The sequence below is a fragment of the Hippoglossus hippoglossus genome, chromosome 4 (genome assembly GCF_009819705.1).
Source record: "Hippoglossus hippoglossus isolate fHipHip1 chromosome 4, fHipHip1.pri, whole genome shotgun sequence".
Lineage (NCBI taxonomy): Eukaryota > Metazoa > Chordata > Actinopteri > Pleuronectiformes > Pleuronectidae > Hippoglossus > Hippoglossus hippoglossus.
Window position 1 is genome coordinate 21,173,096 of NC_047154.1, and position 7,502 is coordinate 21,180,597.

Below are 7,502 nucleotides of genomic sequence, written 5' to 3' on the forward strand. Positions count from 1 at the left end.
GAGGATGGAGTGATGACGGAAGGAGGATGAATGGATGTGAGTAGGGATGACGGAAGGTGGATGAATGGATGTGAGTGAGGATGAGGAAAGGTGGATGAATGGATGTGAGTAGGGATGAGGGAAGGAGGATGGAGTGATGACGGAAGGTGGATGAATGGATGTGAGTAGAGATGAGGAAAGGGATGACATTAGTCATTTGGGGCCTTGAAATCATTGAATTCCTGACATTGATAAAAACACAATGGCGACAATAGCGACTAGTTTGAATTTATTACATAATCTGATGATCCAAGTCGTGAGAACATGTGCTGGAGCACAGGGAGAGAGAGGGGGACACAAGCCTGTGTCATCTGAAACGGCTGAGTAATGATGTGTCACGTCAGTGTTCTCCTGCTTCTTTCAGGTCGATTGACCAAGCTCACTTCATCAGGAGGTTTGGCACAACCCCCCAAAAAAACAATTACCGTTTTTTGGGGACATTAATATTCAGTTTGATTAATTATACCTGTTGTGTTTTCATCAGAGCTGCGGCACCGACGTCTGTGGAGGGTTGAATCAGAATATCAGAGGTAGCCAGGAGTGTACGTACGTTATCAGCACGTGATGATATTTGTGTTCCGTCGATATGCAAAGCATGTGGGTGTCTGTTCTCCCACGTCCGTTCTCCCATGTTGTTGTCCAGGGTGAGCCCCGCCTCTCGTCCAGTGTCCGCTGGGATTGGCTCCAAACTCTCAAAGGATCATCTGAACAGATAATGGATGTAAACAAATATCAGTCGAATTTAAGATTTTGCAGAATATATTTAACAGGTGCAGGTATTAAATGTAGCTCCGGGCTTAAGGGGATCACGTCGGGACAACTATATGTCCCAGGTGGGGGGGAGGGTCTCTGCAAGTCGGGTGAGTTGAAGTCGGGTGAGTTGAAGTAGGTTTGTGATATGTGGGAAAAGCTGTGATGGAGAGAGGGGATTGCCGCGCTTGAGAGTGACAAGTGAAAAATGAGGTTTCAGTTTTGTTTGTACTTTATGAGGGAGTTCAGCTTGAGAAAATGACTGATCTCAGAAACGTGGGTTAGTCTTCATGGAATCTGCTTTATCTGGTTTGCTCAACGGAAAACAAAATCCTTTAGGGTGCAAAATATTTAGTTAATTTTATTAAAAGACCAATAAGTGACTTTCAGTGTGTTTATTGTGTAGTATCTCCTCGTGCTCTGGATCTCCCTCAAACGTTTGAGCAAACAGAACTAAACATAGAAAAAACGGAGTGTAACTTCCATGGTTAAATACAGAACGTGTTGTTGCTGGTGGAGAAGAGAGTGAGTCATCCGTGCTGCCTTTGCCACAGATTGTTCCGGGGGGAAGCCTCATGTGCATGTGCGGAGGAGCAAAGTGTTTCCTCGGAGTGTCAGTCAGTCTGCGTGCTCGGGAAATCACCAGCCATACAGCCGGCCAGCCGATCAGCTGTGTTGGACCTATACCGTCTTTTTATACCCTCTATTTATTAAGTTGTTTTAAGGACGGGGCATAGGGAGAAATCTGAAAACAATGGTGTGTCCAGTCATTCAATATATAAGTGGAATGATCCTTCATCCTGTTCATTCATTTTTTTGCGATTTTCAATCTAAGTTATCAATTTCTAAGACCTGTATGGCTACAAGTCAGATAATATGTATCTAATGATTTGATCTTATCATTTTAACTATGTTTGTGTCACAGATCACAGATGGACCCTTGAAGAATACAGTAACTGGGTTAAAAGGGCGAGCTGATATTGGAATTTGATGTCTTACACCGAGTTATGAGCGGCACAGTGGTTCAGAGGTGCTGTTGCCTCACAGCAAGAAGGTTCCTGGTTTGAATCCCAGTTCGGTTTGGGTCTTTCTTAGTGCAGTTGGTATGTGCTCCCCTTGAATGGGTTTTCTCCAGGTGGTCTGGCATGAGAGACATGCAGATAGGTTTAGGCTGATTGGAGAATTGACCTATAGGTGTGGATGTTTTTAAATGTCAGCCCTGTGATACACTGGTGACCTGTGCTGGGAGTACCCCACATTTCGCCCTCTGCCAGCTGGGACTGTCTCCAATCCTGTTCAGGCTTATTAGTTGTGAGAGTTCCCCGGAAGTCTCTGTGAGAGGTTTTTGGTGAGCTGAGTGGGCGAGAAGAGGCTTCCTGTGAGGAGCAGATGAGAACATACAGTTTGCCTTATTATGTCACTCTCAGGAGTTGATGGGATACGCCGATGAGTAATAGGGACCGAGGCGTACTTCGCTTCCTGTGCGGTAGTGCTTTTGTGTGTATGTGTACGAACTTGCACACAGATTTGTGTGTGTTTTCATGCAGCATTCTGGGGAATAATAGTCAGTGCTTACATGGTAAAAGGCCTTTTATGTGTCATCTCCAATACTGAGTATCTGTGTCCGTGGGTGTGCCCTACATACGCACACTTCCAAGTGGGTCCATGGGACACCTCTTATACCTGACGCTGCTCCACACAGAGACAGGAAGCTTCCATGCTCTCCTTGTACCTATTCAGACTTTTTTAGTCACCTGAATAAAAAGGAAGAATATACAGGGTTCACACAGGGTCTTAAGGGTCTCAGTATAAAGTCTGACATTCAATCACGAAGTTTTGGCCTCAAAAATACTTGGATAGATTTAAGATTTGTTGTAGAAGTGAATAACTTGTGCAGGGAAGCCCTATTAGCAAAATCAATTGGTAGTCTGAATGTTAATTTAACATTACTTTCGATATGCTTTACAATTTTATTTATACAAAAAATGTTTGTTACTTGCGTAGTTTATAATGTTTCCATGTGTTGGTTGTTGACTTCATCTCACTCAGCTTGGCTGTGGGAAAGACTATACAACCGTCTTTTGTGAGGTAATGTGGCGTTTCCAGGGTTATTCTCTCCTCGGAAACATCAACTTATCTTCAATTTCATTCATTATGGTCTTAAAAAGGTCGTGAATTTAACTTGTTGAAAGCTGCAGTAATCCTGAACATATAAGAGAACATGAATGGCACCTAGTGGAGCCCATACCTCAACAACAGTCCCCCTTTAAATTCAATGAAGCTGCACAACTTTCAACACACTCATGGATATCAGGCTCCTAATATGGCTGATATTTTTTATCAGGATCCATGAATTATTCCCTGGGATCAGCCCCTTTGTTCGAATCTTCACCAAAATGTAATGAGTTCTTTCTTGACCCATGTCCAATGCTATCACCAGGTTTAATGGTAATCCATTCTGTAGTTGGAATGGTCAGAGCTCATAGATATAAGTCGTTGGTATGTCATCTCTAATAAATCATTTCATATTTTAATATACTCGCCCGACTCCTCCAACAGTGACCGATTTATTCAGCTCATCTTTTCTGAGGTACTCTGTCTTTTTTTTATTTAACGGAGCCATCTACTGCCAGGATTTACCCATCATTACACAGACGCACACAAACCCTCACTTCCACATATCTTACACCTTGTTAAGAAATGTCTTTTCCCACTCCCATTCCTCAGTGTGGGGAATCTGTGGGTTGTGCTTAGTCCTACATAGGGTGCGCTGCCTTCAGTGAGTCAGGACACCTGTAAAAAACTAAAAAGGTGGTGAAACAGGAATACCTCTATGACCATGAGTCATTTCCGAGCCTTACTATGACCATGTACTTCTCATATCGTGACAGTGAATCTGCTTCATGACCCACTGGTGTTTGTCGAGAGGCAGGTTCATTGTTCTGAAGAGCTGTCGGACAAAGAAGCTCTTAAAAATCTGCAATCCTATTTTAGGATCCCTCATTAATTATTGGTCCAGTATCAAGTGCGTCATTGACGGGCCTATCCGGGCTCATACCAACACATCACGTCAGAGCGCATGCAACCACACGCACGCACAAACACACACACACACACACATTCTGGTGGGTGTCCAGCCAAACCACACTGAGCCAGTAAGGAAGCGTAGGCAAGTTTGTTCTCTTTCAGCAGTGGGGTTTTTCCTGTGTGAGCTGACTGACACAACTGTAGTTCAATGTCCTCTTTTAAAGTGGACATTCACCTGCTAAACACAAACAAAACCCCCAAATATATTTGATATCGAGTAAAAAAACTCTAAGGCTGTATAGGACTTATGCTTGTGCTATTTCTGTTGTCTTTAAAATACTTCTCTGTAATTCCCCGCAGCGAGTTCATCTGGCTCCATTCTGTCATCTCGGTCTGGCTGTCCAAGCAAAGGCCGGTACTCTCGGGAGCGGCCTAATTTAAACCGCTGTTTATAGATATAAGCTGATTGTATAGCAAGTTTTGCACTCTGTTTATTTAGGCTTGGGCCCCGTGTGGAAATGGTAATTGGTGTGAGTATAAGAGGGACATATCGGACGACTGTTGACATCCCGGAGACCATTAGAGAGACCACAGACCAGACCAGACTGGCGAGGTATTAGAGAGATGAGCTCATCTTTTCCATCCACTGTTTTGAGGTCGGGGGTGGGGGGGGGGGGTCGACTCTGGACAATAAGTGTTTGTCATCGTGCTACAGAGCACGAGGCAGTGGTACATGTGTCAAACAAGATGGGAACTTCAAGTTTCACATCTCTAGAAGTTGATTTTCATTTTGTGTTGAACTTTGACCTGGGCCTTTAAGTGGCTGGTACAAAGGCCGACTCTAACAAAACCTGTCTGTATGTGGCTCGCATACCTCGAGAACCGTTCAGCTTATCGGCTTCACGCTTGGCATGTGTATTACCTGCGGAGGTGCAGTGTGGAATTTCAGTGCGATTTGGACACGCAGTACGTTAAATATGAATATAATAAACTGTGCTCTGTAGCATCTACGTACTAAGTCGGGTTTCACCGAACTTTGAATAAACAGGTGAACAGCCCTTTGTGCAGCAGCGGTGGCGAGGCTTCAAAGTTCTGTAGACTTGAGTCCTGCTGTTTGAGAACAGTGGGGTCGTTCCAAGCTAACTTCCATCTCTTGCTATAAGAACATAGAGCGATGACTCAAAACAACACCCTCTGTGGCATCAGCCTAAACAAGCCAAATCCACCAATCGGCTGGCAGTCAGCCTCTTCAGGTAATTAGCAGGTGAGTGCTAATTACACAGGAAGCCTGGCTGCATCATGTATTGTTTATGTATTTCTCTGTATACGTGTGGTCGGCGGAATGGCTGAACAGTAGAACTAATAGGCTGAGCCTCACGACTGGCTGGATGGCACGTAGGCCCTCGGCATGGCACCCTGCCACCGCTACGCCTTATCGCCCTGCATGCCTTCCCCTGCCACTGAGTGGAATGTTGTTTTGGTTTGACTGCTCTCACTGCAGCCATAATCGGTGGGCGGGTGTTTGTCTGTGTACATTTAATGACTGCTGCCTAAACAGCATCCCTCATCAGGGCACTTTTAGGGTGGGGCTGGAGGGTTGCGAGGATGTTGCTTCAGCTGTACTCGCAGGAAATGGCACAAGGCCTCAGGACATGAGACGTGACGGTGGCAACGTGAGCCCGGGGAAGTCCCAGTATAGAGATGACGTGCATTGAGAGACATCATTTCTGTAAAACTGCAGCTCTTTGTGTTTATGGGAAGAATGACAAGGGTTTTATTTTGTTGACATAAGAAACAAACAGAAATTACATGAATAAATCTATTTTTAATAGATTTCCATAGTGTTGATTCATCATAACTCCGAAGCAATAATGTAAACATGTGAGATCGTTTTAAAAAAGCATTTAAGAATACATATTAGTGGTAGTGGGTAATGTCAGTGTTCAGTGTTGAGTGAACCTGATGGTTTGATCCCTGCATGATGATCTGCACTGGATTGGGCTCATTATGCTGCTCCCCTTGTTAAACGTGGCAAGAGATAAGATCTGATAGGAGTTGTTTTATTTTTTAATACAAATTCTGAAGGTTTTTGAAGTAAAAAAAAAAGTGACTCGAGCTTCACCTCTGGATTCACTATGTGGTATCACTCTCTTTCCTTTAACTTGGCCTTAAAAGTAAAATGCTCTTTTAATTAGTCCATTGATTAATTATTTCCTCCATTATGTTTTCAGTGAACTTTGTTTGTTTGTTAGCAGGATTACACATAAACTACAGGTTGGATTTACACAAAACCTGGTGGAAGGATACAATATGGGTCAGAGAAGAACTCATTACATTTTGGTGCAGGTCAGGGTGCAGATCCAGGAATATTTACTTATTTATTTTTATATCATTTTGTTGATTCCTGAGTCCTCCAAGCGGACTGTTGGGCCTTGGTGCAACATGCTCTATACTATGTGCCAAAGTTCAGTCTTACAGTGTCAGTAAATACAAAAACTCCTCCCAACTTATAGCTCAATTTAATCAGGTTCCTTATTTTGACTGACTGTCAGTCATAAAATTATAAAGTAGCTATGATAATATGAAACAAAGAAAAGATTCTATACCCTGGCAAGGTTTGTTCTTTTCAACTGATAGGTTATTAGTCAGGTATCAGGTATTATTTCTGTTGATTATCTAATCACTTATTTGATTAAATCCAGCCCTGACAATTGTTGGTACAAAGGGAAGAGCACAAGTTGTGCTACATTGCTATTTTTGTTTTATCAGGAGATTATGGATGGAACTAGAACACCGTTGATAAATGATTAGCAATCTAGGGACCTGAAGTGACATCATCATACCTCATCCCCGTCTCCCTGTGACTCGTCACCTGCTGGACAGTAACAGCAGTTATCGTCCGCAGCTGCTAAATGCGGCCTTCCCTTCGTTACTGTGTTCATACCGTCACAGAGTGATGACCCATTTCTATTTGTCTTGTGGCTTTTGCTGGTGGTTAAAAAAAAACAACTGCAAACAGATCCAGATGGATGCCACTGATAAGCATCCCAGATTAGAGCAACACTGCACCCCACAGGCAAAACGCATGAGCACAGGTGGGGAGAAAGTAGGTCAGATGGAAGGGGGTGGAGGGTGAACAGAGACAAGAGAGGTAGACGGGGCGGGGATAGAGAACAAGAGCCGCTTTATCTTTTGCATCTTCTGCTTTTGATACACATGAAATGTACCAGAAATAAGAGCATCCTAACCCACAGTCTATTTCTAAGTAGTAGGTGCTGTCTGCCCTGATGCCAAGGAGACTGCTCTCAGGAGACTGAGATTAGGACCAGGGAACTGAAGCCCTCTGCTTGAATGTGACAATCAAATTATATGTCATCATTGGTGCCGGTATCAAGCTTATATTTAAATATTAAATATTTCATTCAGCCTGAACCACCAGGGACTGGCATAGCTAACACTGGGATTGAGTGAACCAGTGTGTATGTGATTGAATCTTGATGGAGAATAATAGAAAATAGACCATGCTCTACCTGGATCCCTCTTTCTAATGTGTTTAACGCACGTGTATCTCTTTGTGATAGAAACTTTTCATTTTGTTTCTTGTGTCTGATTAGAGACGGAAGATTTGGAGAGGCCCAGTATATGGCAGGTTATATCCCTAACATCCGCTGGTGGCCTCCTGCTAA